Here is a 20,329-nt window from a genome sequence, read left to right as displayed (position 1 = left end):
TGTCGCCCACCCCAGCTTCACTGCGACTGCCTGTCTCACACCAGCGCAGTTCTGAGGAGCAATGATGTCCAAGGGAAATCGGCATTTGTTGAGTTCCAAGGGAGCCCCTTGCACGAAACTGCAGTAAAAATGGATTTCAGCCAGTGCTGGGACTGAGACTCCCAGAAGCTGAGTGACTTGCTGAGGGTCACCCAGCTAGTAACGGAGCCACCCGACTTCAGATTCTGCACTCTTAGCCACTACGCTGTGTAGTTCCCAGCACACACCACGCCCTATCCCCTCACGACTTGGTAAAGGCATTTCTGGAACACCTCTTTTCTCACTACCTCCTACTTAAGGCTCAGTCCAAAAAATGTTCGCTAATGATCCCAGTCTTTCCTGTGGTTGGCCAATAATGATAAAACCTCTAACATTTATGGAGGTCTTACTAGGTATCAGGCAGTCGGTTTTTACACGTGATCTCATTTAATCCAGCTGGTTCAGTCGCAGTATGAGACTCTTGATCTCGCGGTGTTAAGTTCAAGCCCCACATTGGGTATAGAGCTTACTTGAAAATAAAATTTTGAGGACACCTGGTGGATCAGTCGGTTAAGCAAGTGGGACTCTTGGTTTCGGCTGAGGTCATGATCTCAGGGTCCTGAGATCCAGCCTGGTGTCCGATTCTGCGCTCAGTGAGGAGTCTGCTTGATTTTCTCTCTCTCTCCTTCTTCCTCTGCCCCTCCCCCAGCTTGTGCGTGCGCGCTCTCTCTCTCTCTCTCTCTCTCTCTAAAATAAATAAATAAAATATTTGGAAAAATAAAATCTAAAAAAAAGAATACAATAAATCTCTTGGTGCAATGCACAGAGTAAGTGCTCAGTAAATGCTAGCCATTATTATGATCCCCATTTTGCAGGTGGCAAAACAAAGGCGTGGGCAGGTTGAGCGTCTTGAGAGTGTTCATGTGGAGGAGGGAAGGCTAGGAGTTAACTGCAGGCAGCTGGGCTTCAGACACCTGGTTCTTGGCAGCTCCAAATGTACAGTAGCAGGAACTATGCTGCTTTGAAATAACCTATTTCTGAGTTCCTCAGTAGGAGGAGACCTCCCAGGGGAATTCCATTTTGAAGTCCCAGCTTGTTTGCTGAGGTGAACTCCCCTTTGCCAGTAACCATGATACTTCAGGGATATTAAAAGTTGCTGATTAGGGGCGTGTGGCTGGCCCAGTCATTATTCGACTCTTGATCTCGGGGTCATGAATTCAAGCCCCACCTTAGGTGTAGAGCTTACTGTAAAAAAAAAAAAAAAAGTTGCTGATTAGATCTCAAGGCTTCAAGATCTTACTTTTGACAACAGTTTCTTTTTCTGTCACCTTTCCATTTTTGCTTTCATTTATTCATGGATTCACTCAAAACCCTATGGATCACACCTGTGGGATCTCCTAGATGACGAGTGACCTCCTGTCTTCTTATAGGTCTCTCATAACTCTCACCAGAGTTCAGCATTTTGTTTTAAGATTTTATTTATTTGACAGAGAGAGACACAGTGAGAGAGGGAACACAAGCAGGGGGAGTGGGAGAGGGAGAAGCAGGATCCCTGCTGAGCAAGGAGCCCAATGCGGGGCTTGATCCCAGGACCCTGGGATCGTGACCTGAGCCGAAGGCAGACGCTTAACTAACTGAGCCACCCAGGTGTCCCCAGAGTTCAGTGTTTTTGCCTTTCCAACTGATGGCAGACTCACTGGGGGCAGAGTTCATGTCATCTCATCCTGTCATCATGATCAGAGATCATGACATCTCGGTCACTGTGTCCCTGGCACCTAGCACAGGATCTAGCATAGTATAGGTGCTCAGTAAATGTCTGCTAGATGAATGAATGAATGCTGCCCAAAGGAGTCTAGCAGAGAGAGAGAACTAAAGCCCACAGTAGGCAGGATACAAGTTAGAGCCTGACACTACACTTCCTCTTTCCCCACCTCTCACATTTCTTCAATGTCCCCATTCCATGGATCCTTCGTGCCTCCACCTAGACTCCAGAATTAGCAGCCAGAATTGACTGAAGCACTAATTCCAGAATACCTTGGCCATCAGAGAAGCCCATCAGTTAGTTACCTGGGCTCATCACTCAAGTCTTCTACATCCCTTCTTGAACTGCAGAGGCTCGGTGTTGGGGGTGAGGGCAGACAATTCTGGGAAGATGAAGAATTTACTTCTGGGAGCTTCCCACTCTTTGCAGAGTGTGTCAGAGCTGTCACTGCTTTGATGTGCAGTGATGAGTTTACTATTCTCACTTTCCACTGTGACTGCTGCAAACTCAACTGTCGCCTCAGTCTTCCAGCCCTCTCTCCTGCCTCTGCTTCACCCTGCTGTCACTTTTCCCCCTCAGCATAGGAGTTTCTGCCTCCAGTCTTCTAGATCTTCATTCAGGAAAGGATCTTGCTCTTTCAATTACTTTATGTCGAATCTTTAATCTCTCTACTTCTGCCTCCCTTCTTGTGATTAAAAAAAAAAAAAAAAAAAAAGCACAGGTCTCTCCCACTATAGAAACATCTTCACTTGCTCTGTTACCTCCTTAACATGGAAACCTCTCTTTCTGGCTGCGTCTTCACCAACCATTCCTGGCACTGTGTGATTTGCAATTAATCTTTCAGCACCTGGGTCTTCTCACCTGCAGAATGTGGCTGATGATTCCCAGGTGTACAGTGCTGAGCAAAGGCAAGAATAGAAGCTGACTCCCTACCTCACTCACCGTCCAGGACTCCTCCTGTATTGAACAAATGTGCCCCCCTCCCTGCTTTATTCCTTAGCACTGTCATATAACTTCTGCCCTCTGGTTTCCTCCAAACCACACTCATTGATTCCCCAACAAACTTCCTGTAATAAACAAATCAAAAGGCCCTTTCCCATAACATATTTGTTTGTCTATATTTGCATGAAGAACCACTAATATGTAACATTGTATGTCAACTATACTTCAGTGTTTTTTTTAAAAAAAAGAATCACTAATAAAGTCTGTGTACTGGGGGGACATGCAGGCAATGAAATAGGCAGGGAAAGAACTGGGAGCCAGCTTCCTAATGTACGGCTTTATGTTGTTTTCATTTTTGAGTCCAACAATTTTTCTTGTTTCTTATACTAAATCACTCCTCCTGGTTGATTGAAGTGCTTAGCAATTTTGACAAGCCCTCCCCCTTGCTTTGAAAACAAAACTGTACTGAGTCCCCTCCCTTTCTGACTGCTCTTTTGTTGCTAACATTTCCCCTTCTCATTCCTGGAAAAGGAAGCAGTGGGAGTTTCCCCAAGATTTAACCCACCTTTCCTCCCACTGGAAACGGCTTGCACATCTGCAAGGCTTGCCTTCTGAGTCTGCGGGTTCTCCAAAGCTTTAGTTCTCGATCTTCAAAAGCCACCTAGACACTTCCAGCTGGTTGTCACTGTTACCTAAATCAACATCTCTAGATCAGGAGTCTTACATTTTTTAAAAAATTCTTTTATTCTAAGTAGGCTCCACAGTCAACATAGGGCTTGAACTCACAACCCTCAGATCAAGAGTTGCATGCCCTACCGAGCCAGCCAGGCGCCCCCGTCCTTCTTTCTTAAATTCTTGATGTAATGTCCTGTTGCCCATTAGAATTATTCATTCCTCAATGGTGCATACTTTGTGCCAGGCATTGTACTAGGCATTGGGATACAGTGGTCAGCTGATGAGGCTGCAGGGTAGAGGACAAAGGCAAGAAGAGAGGGAGGTAAATTTGGAGAAGTAGATGGAGGCCAGACCAGGAGATCCTTGTTGGAAACAAAGATATTTGGGGGTTTTATTCTAAGCAATGGAAAATCTTTAAAAGGCTTTAATGATGGAGGGTGACTTAATCAGATTTGTGTTTTGAAAATATCCCATCTGTTATGTATGGAATGGTTCGGGGCAGGGAAACTGGGGTGAATGACACACGAGAAGCCAGTTGGACTAATGCCGTGGACTAGATAAGACCTAGGGGTATAGATCTAGCTTGGATAAGAGAAGTAAGAAAGGGAAGAGATTAAGAGGTACACTCAATCCATTTTAGTGATGGATTAATTCTGGGGAGTAAGGGACAGGGTGGAGTCAAGGATGCTCCTGGGTCTCTAGGTTTTATCATTGAATGGATGATAATGCCATATACCATGGGGTGGGAGGCGGGGCTGCAGGCAGGACAGACTTCCGTTCTGGATGTGTTGAGTTTGCAGTGCTGTTAAGATGTCTAGGTGTTTTGAAATGTTGAGTAGACGATTATACATCCAGGTCTGGAGCCCAATGGTAAGGGCTGGAAATATAAATTCAGCAGTCCTTAGCACATAGATGGTAATTAAAACCAAAGGAGTGTTAGGCTCTGGAGCTGATGATCAACACAGAAAAGAATTCTGCCTTGGGGCACCTGGCTGGCATAGGACTCCTGGGTCGTTGAGTCAAGCCACAAGTTGGGTATGGTGCCTACTTAATTTAAAAAGGAAAAAAAAAAGAATTCTGCCTTTTGTGTGGTGCTTACATTCCAGTGAGGGAGATGGATGATGAAGAATAAACAAGATAATTTTAGAAAGTGGTAAGTTCCAGGGCACCTGGGTGGTTCAGTTGGTTAAGCGTCTGCTTTCGGCACAGGTCATGATCCCAGGGTCCTGGGATCGAGTCCGGCACGGGCTCCCTGCTCAGTGGCGAGTCTGCTTCTCCCTCTGCTCCTCTCTCTCCCCCTCCTTGTGCTTGCTCTCTCTCTCTAGCTCAAATAAATAAATAATGAAAAGAAAGTGATAATTTCTTGTTAGAAAATACAGCAGGACAAGAGCATAGAGTAACTTAGGGTGGGGGTGGGGGGGTGACAGCTATTTTTTTTTTTTTTAGTTTATTTATTTAGGTAATCTCTACACCCAATGTGAGGCTCGAACTCATGACCCCGAGATCAAGAGTCGCATGCTCCTCCGATTGAGCCAGCCAGGCGCCCCCAGTGACAGCTATTTTTGATGGGATAAGCAAGTTAAGACCGCACGTTTGCCCAGAGACCACACAATGATGCAAGGACAAGAGCATTCCAGGCAGTGGAAAAATAAGTATGATGCCTTCAGGTGGGCATGAGTTTGGTGTGACTGAGAGAAGGAAAGCTAACAGGGGTCATGTAGGATTGAGATTGAGAATCACAGGGAATGAGACTGAGTATGGGTTTTGCGGACCATGGTGGAGTTTGGATTTTTATCTTAAGGAGAAAGCCCTGGAGGGTAGTGACACGAACCAGCAAAGAAATCTGGGGTGGGCGTGAGGGGAGGATGGCAGATGGGGAGGGCCTCCTGCAGTAGTGGCTGGACCTGAGCTGCTTGTGGGAAGATGTGGACCATGTGGGTAAATATGTTTAACATACAGCTGAAGGGTTTCCTGATGGCTGAATTAGTGGTGTGAAGCAGCTGTGAGTTTGAACCATTAGGTGAACGGTGGTGCCATTTACTGAGATGGTTAAGACCAGGGAAGTAGATTTGACGAGGAAGGTGGAGGGATTTGACCGTTAGACTTGGAAGTAGACAGTGAGTCAGTTGGACAGGACATTAGAAAGGCCACGGTTGGAGATATAATTTGGGTAGGATGGCAACATGTGTTGTATTTTTAAAAACACAGGACTAGGGGAGCCTGCTTCTCCCTCTGCCGCTGCCTCTCTCTATCTCTCTCTCTGACTCTCATGAATAAATAAATTAAAAAAAAAAAAAAAAAAAAAAAAAACAAAAAAAACACAGGACTGGTTGGGGCGCCTGGGTGGCTCAGTCGTTAAGCGTCTGCCTCCGGCTCAGGTCATGATCCCAGGGTCCTGGGATCGAGCCCCACATCGAGCCCCGCATCGGGCTCCCTGCTCGGCGGGAGGCCTGCTTCTCCCTCTCCCACTCCCCCTGCTTGTGTTCCCTTTCTCGATGTGTCTCTCTCTGTCAAATAAAACAAAACAAAACAAAACAAAACAACCTGGGCTGGTTGATCTCATCTCGGAGGAGCAACGTGACTAGAAAGCAAAACTCAGGACTGGGCCTGAGCCCGGGGGCACTCCAAAATTTAAAATTCAGAGCTCAGTCAGAGGAAAAAAGGGATTAAGAAAGGCGGCCAGTGAGGAGGACACCACCTAGGATTTTGGCACAGAGAACAAGGCGGCGCCTGGGCTTGAGCACTGACCAAATCCAACATTTCCTGGCCAAGGCAACAGAGGCTGAGAGAGATGGAAGAGGTAAAGGAACACATTAGAGCATAGAAGGAAATCCAGGGGCTGGGGTATCAAGAGGTAAATGGCCGTGTCCACTGGACTAGGGAGGCTGTTAGTGACCTTAGGGGAACGACAGAGGCAGAGACCCAGGAAGGGGAGGAGAGAAAATTTCTCCAGAAGAAACATGGGACAGCAGCTGGTGGGGCAGGGGCCAGACGGGGGCCCACAGGAGGGTGTCTACAATAGCATGGACTTGACTGAGCATGCCGACTGGCCAGGGCTCCCAGCTGAACACGTGAAGAAAAAACGGATGATGGAGAGTCAAATGTACCCAAAGGGGCTGGAAGGGAAAGGGTCCCACACACTGAAGGAAGCAGCACTTGAAGGGAGAAGCACCTCTCTCTGATTATACTTTGGAAGCAGGAATTTAGGGGATTTTTCTGACACCTCTCATTTTCTTTCTCTGTGCGTTAGGATGCTCGCTGCGTGGCGTCAAGGTCTCATGGCCGGTTGGTTACAGACTGACAGGGGTCCTTATTGGCCCCATCGTGACTTTTTTTCTGAGCCATGCTGCTCTTGGGTACTGGCAGAAAATACAGAGTAGGGTTTCCAAAGTGGGGATTTTGTCACATGGTTGTCAAAACAGGAGCAGCAAGGGAATTTAAAGGTGTTAGCAACCATGTTATTGAAATTATGGGCTATAAAACCTAACCTGCATTAGGAAGGAGGAAAGAGAGGGCCGATGGGTTGGAAGAAAGTAAATAGGTCAGTGTCCTGGAGTGGCTGATGAGTTTTAAAACACAGGAGTGAGAACCAGTTGGGAAGACACAAGGGTAAAGTCAAGGATGCTGAAATTCATGATTCTGGAGGGGAGCGATTCCGGGTGACTATGGGAGTGTGTGGCCGGGGTGGTCTGGAGGAAGAAACTTCGTAGAAGCCTGGCTGTTAGGGCGGATTTTCCATGTGGACACTTGGGAGTCACCTAAGGTGATGGCAGGGCCCGCAGGTGTGAGGAAGGTGAAGTCGGATGCTAAAGTCTTAACCATTACCTTTCATTCTACAACCCCCCCATCCTTAGCCATTGACACATTTCTAAAATACCCCAAATTTAAAATAAAGTCCTTGGTGATACATGTCTTCAGAGTTTCTGCAACGATCTGTATTCCTCAGAAATAGCACTTGCTTGGAACAGGCTGGCCCTCAAGGTGTTCTCGAGCATCTCGTTCACCTCGTCTCACATTGCCCAGCGTTGACGTAGTTTACCACCCAAGAATTGGAAGGTGTATGGCCTACCACTTTCTACAACAGACTCGCTTAAAAACATTTTCTCAGAAACCCAGGTGCTTTTCTGCAGAGGGCATTTTGGCACAGTAACTTCTGGATCCTATCTGGATTCCTGTTACGGTTTCACCAGTGATTGAGATGAGTTTCAATGAAATAAGTGAATGTACATTACATGGCTTGCCCAGTCTATAGTAAGCAAGCAATCAGTGTTCCCTATTATTAGCTAATTAAATTCTTCTGAGCCGGTTTCCTCGTGAAGTGGGTTCGCTGCCATCTGCTTGGCACAGCATTCTGAGAATGAAGTCAGAGAACGGTACCTGGGAATTAGAAAATGTTCGTTTCCTTCCGTTCCTCCCCTCTGCCGTTCTAGCGGCGCTTCATGGCCACATGTCTAACAAGTCTCTGTTTTAGCAGCTAAGCATATATAAGAGCCTGTTGGGATGGGGGCAACCTCCTCAGCCAGCCGGCAGCGCTCAGAGCAGAGTGGGGCGCAGAGCGCGGGATTTTCGGAAACAGCGGGCTGGCTTGTCATCAGCCACAGCCTCCGGCGGGCATTACTCTCCGCTCTCCTGGTTCTCACTCCAAAGGCAAGGAGGGATTAAACAAGACAACAACAAGAGGCAGAAGGAGAATATCAGTTTCTTTTAGAGACTGGGGACCCCGCCCTGGGGGCAGGCAGCGAGGAGCCCGGGCCCGCCGCCGCCCCGCCATGCTGACCGCCCCAACAGCCAAAACCTCACAGGGCGAGACAGACACAACGGAGGCCCAGTTCAGATGCTGAATTTCGGGGAGCTTCCGTGGGTGGAGCAGGGAGGGAGAGAGAAGAAGAAACAAAACATAAACCTTCAACAAACAAACTAAATCGGCAGAATAAAACAGGAAACCACAATCAATGCTTAGCAGCCAAACACATTTATTAGTCTTTTTTCTTTTTTGTTTTTTTTTTCCAGGAACCCAAAAATATTTTGTAGTTATAATGTAAGCAACTGAGTTGCACATAATACAATCATATCTTTCCAAAATAAAATAAAATAAAAAACTAAACAAAACAAAAATAAGCTGTTTAAAAGCCCAAAAAAACCCTTCAGAAAACTCTTATATATGCATTACATCATCTCTCAGTTTTAATGAAATGACGGCGACTTAGTTCCTCAGTACGCAACCTGTCACAATCCAATAAACACCACCCTTTAGTTTTTTTTTTTTGTTGGTTTTTTTCTTTTTTTTTTTAAATCCAGCATGAGAAATACAGTACCTGCTATGGCGAAAAATACACATAAAATGCAACTTTTCAGCTTATTTGTACATTAGTAGAGTTTAACATTTTATTGTTTGTTTTTTTCTTTAAGTGAACCAGTGATTTTAAGTACCACTATACTAAAAAAGTAAAATAAAATAGAGAAAAGGGGGGCCCAGCCTGCCATGCAAGTGCACCTCTAAAGTGCCTAGTTTCTGTGTCCATGTAAAACCAGTAATATGAGGAGCAATTTCAACACATGGGAGTTCGATTAAACCTCTATATGTTTAAGGAAACACACACAAAAAAGACAATGCCATCTCCTTCCTTTTCTCCCCTCACACTTCCTTGGATCCCATCATCCGCTTCCTCTGTTGCCCGCCAGGAGAGAGAAAAGAAAGCCGCCAAAGTAACATCGTAAAAGCTATTTCAAGTATAAGAAAAACAAAACACTTGTAGGTAACTTGCGGAGAGCGTCACTATGTGCAGCTATGCAGTCAGGTCGGTAGGTTTTGTTTCTGCTGAGTGTTTCAGGTGAGAGGATTTCTGCTGCACCTTCCTGTTAACCTGTTTGTGTGCAAAGTTGGAAAGCTGCCTTTTAGAACTCCAGCCTCTTTCTGATGCCTTTCTCTGTGCCTTCTGTTGAAAGGGGCCGAGGAGAGAAGCGAAGGGAGGAGGGGAGCACTTCTCCCTCTTCCCTCTTGTGCCCCCCACCCCCGGACCCCCTCACTTCTCTTGTTCACCACCGGCGACCTAATTAGCTCTCTCTCACTGCAGAGATTCCCATGCTTGTTTCCTGATTTGGTAGGATATATTTTACTATGTAAACACAGCCCCTAGGATTATGGAACCCAAAGCAGCATTTATATCTCCAGCTAAATGGAGAAAGATAAAATAGTCCAGAAACCTCTCCTCAGGTTGCTTTTGTTGTCTCTTTTTGGTTACTCAAAACAGGGATGGGTGGGGTGGGCACAGAATTAAGTTGTAGGCAAATAGCAGAGTTAGGAGTGGGCACAATTGAGCTGTTTTGTCTGCCTTTTTTTTCCCCTCTCAGAAGGATTTTTTTTTTTTAATAACCTGTTAAAAATGTTCCTGCACCTTAAGTCATACAGAGGTTAAGGCCAAGGGTGCAGAATCTTGTGCACGTGTCTCTGTGAGCACATTCGTGGTGCAGGCACCATTTTTGACGACTTCTGTGAGATCACTGGACACACTTTGGTCACTGGTGTGTGCAAAGGGTGGTGGTGGGGGAGGGTCCCAGGAAAGAAGTGCAGAGATCAGCAAAGCCCTTTGGGAGCATCGTGGATGGATATAAGGGCAGTAAGAACTTACGAACTTATGGGGGACCGGAGGAAGGAGACCGACAGAAAAGGGGCCTCCAAACAAACAACAGAAATAAAATCCAAAGGTGGATAGCGCCTCAAATCAGAAGGTGGGTGGTGAAGAGGTGTGCATTTATTCTCAAGCTTCTTCCCTTCGAAGGAAGTCGTCACTATACAAGATTGGTGAGCTCAAACTAAAAAGGGCCTTTAAACAGATACAGGGTTTAGCTTTAAGATGCGGCGGTGGGGGGGGGGGGGGGAGAGGCGTTTGTGAAGAAGCTATTCAAAACGATCTATTCTGACCCTGCCTTGTGGGTCGCCAAATCTAGGAGAGCCGTAGCTGACAGATCCTACAAGCAGCATTCGTTAAACGTTATATCCCTCTACCTAATGTCAGCTTCAAGCTTCATGTAGAAAGGCATTCAGAGGAATGCCTGAGGGTGCCCACACCTTTCAGGAAGGTTGTTTGCACGTCTCAGATGAATTTCCTTCTAAGTAAGAAATCAATACATTTCTAAAGCATTGCAAAGTGGTAAGTCTATGAATTCTACAGTGCCAAATTGAAATGCCAGGGATGAGTCCCTTTATGAACCACAGAATGCTACTCGGTTACTCAAAAAGTGAGCCTGCGGGTGAAGCAAGAAAGGTTGAGAGCTCAAGGTCTGAGGTTAAAAAACATCCTGGAGTGCCTGGAGGGGATGGATCTTCTGGAAGAGAGAAATTTGGACACTCCTCACCCTGGAACTAGATCTGGAATAGATGGCATCTCTTCGAAACAGGGTTTGGACACAGGTCGGCTGCCACTGTGTGTGGGAGGCAGTGGAGAGACCACCACCCCACAAATGCACATCCACTCCCCTGACCTGTTCTGCTTTCTCTTCTTAAGCATGAAAGAAGATCTGAAACTTCAGATGGCTTAAAAAAAATGGAAAAATATCATATTTCAGGGCTACTTTCACAGCAAAGGAAAAAATTGTAAAAGTTATCCTACTATTTACACATTCATATTTTAAAAAGGATAACCCACTGATGTCAGAGAAGGAGAGGGGAGTTAAGGGTCTACATCGCAGGGGAAATGTACCTCGAGGTATTGTTTTGTGTTAGACAGTTGAAACGTCAGGATCTTATTTTTTTGTTTGTTTTGTGTTTTGTCTAAAGGCAATCTAACAGATCGGAACCCTGATAAGATCGTGCCTGTACACCCTGCACGGGCACGAGGAGACTGTGGTCAAGTCTGTTACTCGTTACAGTACTGTGAACATCAACAACAAAAACTGCTTGCGTGGAAACACTGAAAATGGGCAGAACAATCTCTGGCTTATGATACTGTAGGTTGCAGATAATGCCTAGACCAGAGCAACGCAGGTGCCAGGATTCACCACAGGCAAAATCAACAAAGGAACTCTATGAGGACGAGGAGGCTGTAGGCGTTCCCGTGTCCAGCACCTCACTGCTCACTAGCTCTCTAGCGGAATAAATGCAAGGAAGCAGAGAGATTACGTTTGGCTGAGGGGTCGTGGATGAGGAAGAGACTTCTTTTTGCCTGCCAAGCAACAGTCCTCTTCCCCACAGAGCAGGGCAGTTTCCTTATAAATAAGTTCACTTAAAAAGGATTAAGGAAGAAAAAAAGAAAAAATTAAAAGGAGCGAGGAGGAGGAGTAGTAGTTCTGGAAATCGACAGAAAGATTAACTTTAAGGTCAGCACGAGTGAGGCATGGTTTCCTGAGCTTGAAAAGGTTCTGAATTCAGGAAAGGATGAGTACTTTTTCCCAGAGAACACTAGGGCCTTTGGGGCCCCCTGTCGCCCTGGGCTAACACTGCACGTCTAGGGCGGAGAATCCCATAGCACACCAGCTGACAGGAACTGCAGCCCCCCCCCCCCCCCCCCCCCGCCCCGGGACTGCGGGGAGGGCTCCAGGTCTCTTTCCACCTCACTGTGCCGACTTGACTGCTTCCGGCTCTCACTCCCCTTCCCCGCCAGGATGTGGGGATACCATGGACACAGAAACCGTAGAACAAGGATGCAAAGCTACTTCCTTCCCCTTTCTGCCCTCCCCAGCCCCCCCTTTTGCAGAATGCATAGTTACAATTCACGTTACAAAATAAAGAAGCAATGATGACCACATATGGGACCTTTTTTTTTTCTGAAAAAAGAAAAAATCCAACAACCTCTTCTTAAATTCAGTATCAAAATTCACATTTGCATAATAATACATTTCAAGGCCATTAGAGAGGAATGAGAGAGAAGCACAGAAAGCCGCATCTCTCCTCCCTTTGTCTCCTGAATGAAGCTGAAGGAATCTTGCGGGAGGGATTGTTTTCCTCTTTGGGGAGTTCTGAGGAATTATGGAGATGGCCCTTAGCATTCACTTGCGGTTTCTTTAGAAGATAGGGCATGGGGAGAAGAGGTGGCATCGTTTAAAACAAACACAAAAGCAAATGAAGAGACACTGCAGATTTCTATGCTTAACTATAATAGTTCTGAAGAAATAAAATATGATTTCAGATTTTTCTCTTTTCTTTCTCAAACACTTCCATCTTATTCTCTCAGAAGCTTTTTCCTTGCGTGTAATACCCTGTTCGCATAAACAGCAACATGATGTGAGGAAAGTAACTGCCTTCTTAGGACACAGACTCAGAGGGTGGAAATGCGCTGCCCGCCCCCGCACATGGCAGAAGCTAGAAAACGCCTTCTTGACATGCATGAATGTGTCACAAACATCACCATATTTCAGTTCTCCAGTGCTTACAGAAAAACAAAAACTAAAACAGCCACACACACACACACACACACACACACACACACACGAAGGAAACTAGGTACTGCAGATAGATAAATTCAACCTGCACTCTTGGATGAACCTGGGTCTCTGTCATTGTGCACCATCACCTCATTCTCCCTCCCGAGCCCCAGAATCTCTTCCACACAACTCTACACTGTGCAATATTGATGCTAATGAAAACTCCAGAGCCGCCCCTGGGGACCGCCAGGAGAATTGCTGACTTCCCTAAAGACTACGCTGACCGCCTTTCTGTTTTATCCCCACGGTTAGCTTCTTCCTAAAACAGACGGTCTCTGTACTCACAAAGGCACATTCAGAAATACTACACTTAAGTAATTAATTCCTTGGACAAAATTAAAAGGGGGGGTAGGGGTGGTGTTTTAAACACATTTATTCCAACTTATCCTGAACTTCCTGGCGAGAAGTGTCATGCTGAATGCATCACTTGGTGAGAACCTGTACTACCTTTAAAAGGTATGTTAACTTCTTGAAGGATTCCAAAGGTTTTTGCTTAGGTTTGTATAAAGACCCCCCCCCGCCTTGTTCATTTTTGGCGAACACATTTAGGATAGACTCTCTTCCTTTCCGTAAAGCTCTGCTGTAAGGCTAGTCCTGCAGGAAGACTGCTCCAGCTCACCTCCTCCAACCCAGCCCTCAGAGAACCGTGCACACCTGTCGAGCCCAGGGAGGCGTGCCACGTTCTGTGGGAGGTCCCAGAAAGCAGGGGAGAAGGGAAAGAAAAGCACTTCAATTCACATCTCTGCTACAACGATATTGTAAACTATCTTCACAATTTTTCTTTTGCTGTTCCCATTAACAGTAAAGAGGAATTTCTTTTTGTAAAGACAGTCTCAACGTATTAACCTTGGCTCGAGACGGGCCAGTGGATTGGGAAGCGAGGACTGATAGCGTTGAAAACTGAACTGAGGCACAAAGTGCTTTGGGGAAACACTAATTCTTTTTTATTTAAAACAGAACACTTCTTGCCTTCATCTGACCTTTCCTCTCCCATGGACAAAACAAGCAGTTGTCACAATGAAGACCCCACGATGGGAGTCTGGCAGAGACCCCTTGGTCAGGATGGTACCAATTTTCCTGGTGTGCAGTTTCTCATTAAAAACAAACTCAGGCATGTGGCTAACTGCCAAGAACTATTTAAATTCTGTGCGGCAAACACTGGCAGCTTCTGCCATTTTCTTTTTTTTTTTTTAAGTGGTGGTGGTAGGAGGATACTACAAGAGATTGACAGTTTAAAAACCACTCACGTTAGAATACTTGATAATTCCTTCAGATCTAGTCCGAGTGACCACTCACCTAAGGATAGCAGGAATGCCCGGCCAGTGGGGAATTGTTCTGTTTCCTGACCAGTGTTCCCTCTGCCATCCTGTAAATGTTCATGGCCTCTTTTCTTTGGCAGTGAAGGCAGTGCGGGGGAAGCATTGTGGGCAGGGCAGGGAGGGTCAGTGTTCTATTTTTATTAAGTTATTACTATGTTCATAGGTTCTTGAAGCTGATCATTATTTTAAATCTAAAGAATGTGATGCCAGGACCCCCTTTGTCAAATTCAAGGTCAAGAAAACACCACCATCATTAATAAGTAGGGACCATCTCTGAAAATCACACACTTTTGGCACTGGCCATAAACCTACAGAGCTTATTACAGGGTACGCACTAACTCTGGAAATACAGAGAACATTCTATGTGGGTTTTTTTTTAATAGATTGATGATGTTCTTGACTACATTATGTATATTTGCCTGTTTCTAGACTGTGTGGACACCCTGTACTTGTAGGTAAGAAAGCTAAGAGAGTGTGGTGCAGCGGGCAGCAGAGGGTGAGGGCATCCTATTTTCTGAATGGGTTCTGAGGTCTATAGATTGATAATTCACTGGACACATAGGCTGGAATATTTTCAACTGCACCATCACATGCAGCCTCAGCAAGACACTCACAGGAAGGAAAACAATTCAAGAATAAGATTTCTTTTTGCAGTATCACTAAGAAGCGTAATTAATGCATAGGCTTGAAGTGTGACAAAACTTGGCAAAAACTGGAGAAGAAAAAGTTTGATTTTTTTCCCCAACCAGCTAAAAATGCATCTCTACTCCTAGTAAAAGACCTTATAGATAGCTAAAACAAAAGAAAAAACCCCAAATCCAAACAATAACCTACAAAGTGTTATATACTGAATTTGAACTCTGAGGATGGGGTAGAAGGGGACCTTTTCTATATAAAGACTCAATTGTTCCCTAATCTTAGAGATGGCTATTACAGCCAAGTCTGCTGAAAACATTTTGTTTACACTGCAGAGGAAAACAGGCTTGGCTTAAGCGTTTTGCTCAGCAGAGACATCTTCATTTTGTTTAAGAGAAGAGTCAAGATGGCAAAATATAAAAAAATAAAATTAAAAAGTACACAGCATCTGAGGTCGATATGGAATCTGGCTGTTAACCTTACGAAAACTGCCCCCCCATGGCAAAAATTCAAGTGAATATTTGCAACACGTCGTCAATAGCCCGTGAAATGTTAGTTTCTGCTAGATATATTAATAAAAGCTCTTCCAAATTCTTAGGTAGGAATTTCTTTTCCTCTCTTTTTTCTTTCTTTTCCTTTTTTTTTTTTTTTTTTTTTTTTGCATAATCTCAGATACCGCATTCAACCCACAGGAACTTGGAAGAACCAACTACTAATTCATGCTACATTCACATCAGAAGAGGTGGGAAAGTTCTTAGAACAGGAGCCATACAATTAGAAAATTAAGCTGCTATAAATAAAACTGATCGAATAGCAATCAATGGATAATGGTTGATTTACTGGGGGACACTGGTGAAAGAATTTGGTTTGGAACCTTAACATGCAGCACTGCTAAGTTAACTTCTGTGCATGTCGCAAATGGAGAAGATCAAGGCTAGGTATGGAGGGATCAGAGATGCCCTATGGGCCATCCATTTCTTCACAGTGTCTCGGAGATCTGAACTTTGTTTTTTTGTGTTTTTGTTTTTTTTTTTTTTTTTTTTAAACACCTAAAATTAGGTCATGGCACTGGATTTCAATTGCCAGTAGAGGTCTCCAGTCTGATGGAAGACGTCTCTTCCCCATGAGTGCTTTTTCTTTTTGGCTACTCATGTGGTAGACCGAAACCAAGTTTGTGATGTTTGAAAGATGGGCACCTCCAGCCACTAGTAATCAAGTGTTTAAAAAAAATAAAGGAAACTAGTAAAAATTGGAAAGCTCAAATTTACATGATCGAAATGTTTACAAGATAAATCTACATAGTGAGAGGTGACCACAAACCTCTGTACACATGCCAGAATGTGGTGGAAGAGAAGCCGCTCCCACCAAATTTTCTAAGTGTTATGGAAGCCACCTAACCTCTCAGCAGACATGGCTCTTGCCAAAGAATACCACGGAAAGAAAAGAGTTTTTCTCTTCCATTATATCCTCACTATATCCTGTTCTTAGGTCACTGCCAACCAATAAAGCAAAGCTTCCAGCAAGTTGACGAAAAAAATGGAGGGGGGGAGTTTGGGGGGGAAGGAGAGGAGACAAAGAAGGACAAGAGCAGAAAAATAGAAACCCCTTTCTACTGGCCCAACACAAACAGACTTTCCAAATCACTGTATGTAGTTGTCAAAGCGACACACCTGGAGAAGTCAGTGCACAGTAACGAGGGCAATAACACAAGGAAGGATCTTGGCATTCCACATTATCAAGACATGAAAGCATATTTAACTTCCTTGATTTCTCTTTATTTTAAATTTAGCCCACTGCCTTTGGGGCCTGTCCAGAACCACTCCAATTTCCTTAATGGGCAAGCGTACTTAATGTCTGTGGAGTGGCTGGACCACATGCACATACACACGAGCTCCTCCTGCTTAGGATGTCTGGGTGTATGTACGAAGGCACTAAAGCGGTTTTAGAGAAATTGCAGGCAGCAGCCCCACCCACCCATTACCTGTCGAGCTGGAGTTTCTTTCCCACTGGGAAGCTTAGATGTTTAAAAGAAGCTGTGGTCATGCTTGGGAATTCTGACCCCTGGCCCCAGGAGGGAATACAAAAGGAGAATTCAACATCACGAAAAACTGAAAGGAAATACTCCACATCTCCAGCTGAGGGATGGGGATAATTAAGCAGCAGATCTTCAAAACAGCAATTAAAATGAGCACAACAGTAGCTGGGAGCTAAAAAAATAAAATCACTTGTTCCTTATTAGATTCTTCTTATTTTCTCCTCCTCCCATAACAAGCAGGGAGGTAAGACAGACATTCTTCATTAATAGAACAGTCCATAGATATTTTCCTCTAGTAATGCCTATATTTAAAATTTGTTCCAAAAATTATTAACCTATATTTCCTAGCTCTTTACATAGATTCTCAGCAATCCAACCGTACTATTTTACAGATTAGAGTTTACTTTTTTTCTAAGTTGTTCTTTCTATCTTTCTTTCTTTTGTTGCTGGGGTTTGAGGGACAGGGAGAAGGGTTCCCTTAAAAAAAAAAAATAATCGTTAGGGGAGATGTCAGTTCCCTCTTAAATGGAAAGGAACAAAGTGATGGCATTCCCATTTATACAAACCAAACACTCCCACTAAATGACACACAATTTCAAATAAATCCGTGATAAAGCTCTTAGAAAGCTAATCCTTCTCCCATATTTTTTAAGATAACGAATTGACCTGTTGCTGCTAAATTGATAATTTTTAAAAAATATTTCTTTCTATGTGTTTTAAAATGTGTGATCCCCAGTATGACAATAATGTTTGGAGACTTTTCTTTTTACATTTTTTTAAGTAAAAATTGTTTAAACTTTTTGAAGTTTCAGGAACTTGTAAAAGTTTATTAACAGGAAAGAAACAGCCGTCTATCTAGGATAAGATACGGTTAAATAAACCATCTTCAAAAAACTGGCTTCCTACCCTAGAATTCCTGAGAATGCTTGCAAATTTTAAAGCAGGAAAATAAATGTTAAAAACAAAAACAAAAAAACACTGTTAAATGCTCCCAGAGTTAGTCTTCATCTAAAATATATATTTATATGTATATATATATGCACTTTTTGGTCTTTTTTTAAGTTTTTAATTTTTTCCCTTTAAGCTTAAGATGGAAGAACATTTGAGCTTCTCATGTTTATTTTTACATATTTCAAATCCCTCATTATGTCTTGTAAACAAGAGGGGCTCTAGCACCCGGCTTTCACCGTAGTATCGTAAGGAACTCAACTAACCCATAGTGCAGGCCAAGGAACCAGCAGGCAGGAGGGGGGGGGCAGGACACGGCAGTGGACAGGGTCGCCACGGGCTCGTGGGAGCCTCGGGACATGCTCCTGGCCCAGGGCCACTAAGATTTCGCCTTCTGTAGATGGCTGAACACAGCTGCTCTCCACCTGGACATCACCACACACCACAGGGTTTTGCTCCACACACGGAGAGCAGGTGGAGGGGCTGGAAGGAGATGTTTTGTACAAGGGCAGAGGTGGAAGGGGCATGGTGGTGGTGATGAAAACCGGAGAGCAGGAAGAGGGCACAGTTAGTTTTCTACAAGGCATCCAATGGGACCGAACCAACGCTGGAGACTCAAGTTTGACCACCTACCCACAAAGGGTGCATAAAGACTTACGTGAGCGAACGCTCACTTGAATTACGCATGTCAATCTCTTTTGAGGCTAGGTTTATAATCAACAGGGTAAGCCAGAGGACTACAGAATTCCCATTCTTTGTCTCATAAAACCACTTAAATGCAAATAATTCAGTTTTGCCTTTTCCTATACACACCCACCCACCCACCTACACACAGACACAAGCTAAAAGTCAAATACATTAGGCATTGTTGTATCCTTCACTGAAGATGCTAAAGAAAGAAAAACTCCCTTGTCCTCACTAGCAGCAAGTTACGGAGGACAGCAGAGGTCTGCTCCCACCAAGGGCTGGAATGGGCAGGTATTTGCTGGTACAGAATGTCGGCACTTTATGTTAAACAGTATAATGCAGACTGGGATGTCCACACAAGTGCTAGCACGTTACCGGCATACGTTCCCCTCCCCCCTCCCCACCCGCCCCGCCAGCCATCTGCTTTGTATAAAGGGGTACCCCTTCGGGTCTGCTAGAACTCTTCACAAAAAGCAGTTTGATACATGTTGATTCCAACATAAGTACATACATGTTGGTGATAACTGTGGATTAAAGTTGCCCCCTAGTCGGCCCAGAGTACTACTACATTGATGCTTTAAAAAAAAAAAAAAAAAGTCTTTAAATACCGAAATAAAAAAAGCAACATTACAAGGAAAAAAAAAATAAAGAGGTCAAAACCAAAAAAAGGTGCAATATTTAAAAGTCTCTGCTAAGTTATACCTGCCTAAGCAAAACCACATACACAGGAAATACACAACACAGAGAAACAAAAGGAAACGCTTGAAGTACACACTGGTTTAAGAACATTCGTTAAGTAAACGTTTCTGTCAGTGATGGCCTGGTGCTGTAACACGCCACGGCCTGGCACAGGTAACGCTCAGCGAGAGAGGAGCAGAGAGGGAGAAGCTGCAGGTGCTTTCAGGAGGCTGCTCACAACTTATTTGTTTCCGTTTTCATAAAACGAAAAAGAGAACCAATGGAAACCTTTAATTCGGCATTACCTGACTTTCTGATGAATTCCTCATACCTGATGATACAAGAAAGGGGGAACATGGTTTTTCTGCTTTTGAGACATGGCGTTAAGTAAAAACTCTCTTATATCATCTGTTCCCATTCAGACTAACGGAAGAAAAACTTAACAGATATTCGGATGTGCCTGGTGGCCACGTACTTAAAAAAACAGAAATAAATAAACACACAGTTGCTCCAAGAGGTACCTCCTGCTCTCCTACTTTTTTGGACTTGGCAGTGCTCCAACTCTACTGCTAGGTCAAAAGAAAAGCAAGAGAAAACTCACTCAGGCTAATTTGCAAATGGAAAGGAGCTCCCTGCTTAAATCATTAAAAAGCACTCTGTTCATCTTAATGCAGCCCAACGGAGTTGCTTTAGTAAGCAGTGGCTCCCCGTGCTTGTGTGTTCTGATAGTTAAAAAAAAAAAAAAAAAAAAAAAGTAAAAAGCAGATGGCCGGCCAGCCAGCCTGCAGACTGTCAGCAATGCAGCTTTCTGAGATCGAGTCGGGGAGGAGGAGGAGGACACGGGCGCGCACACACACAGAGACAGAGAGAAGGATGCACGCGAATGCACATGAACACACGTGCACACACATACCAGAACGAGCATGCCTGGGCAGTTACATGTGCCAGAACACACTGGTATTTATCAACCAGCCAATCACAAATTTTTTCTTTTTTTTTTTTTTTTTTTAGGTTTTGTGTTTTTGTTTTTAAAGTGAGGCTCCGTCAAGTCTTCCCCCCGCCACCCCAACAATTCTTTTGAATTCCCCTCCCTCCCAAACGTGGTAGACCTAAGGACGGAAACACACCCAGTGCAAACAAAGTTAAAAAGCTATTTTTTTTTCAGTATATATGTTTCTTAGCAACAACTTCCATATAACATGAAAAAAG

This window comes from Halichoerus grypus, chromosome 6 (assembly GCF_964656455.1).
Source record: "Halichoerus grypus chromosome 6, mHalGry1.hap1.1, whole genome shotgun sequence".
Classification (NCBI taxonomy): domain Eukaryota; kingdom Metazoa; phylum Chordata; class Mammalia; order Carnivora; family Phocidae; genus Halichoerus; species Halichoerus grypus.
Note: the sequence above shows the minus strand (reverse complement) of the source record.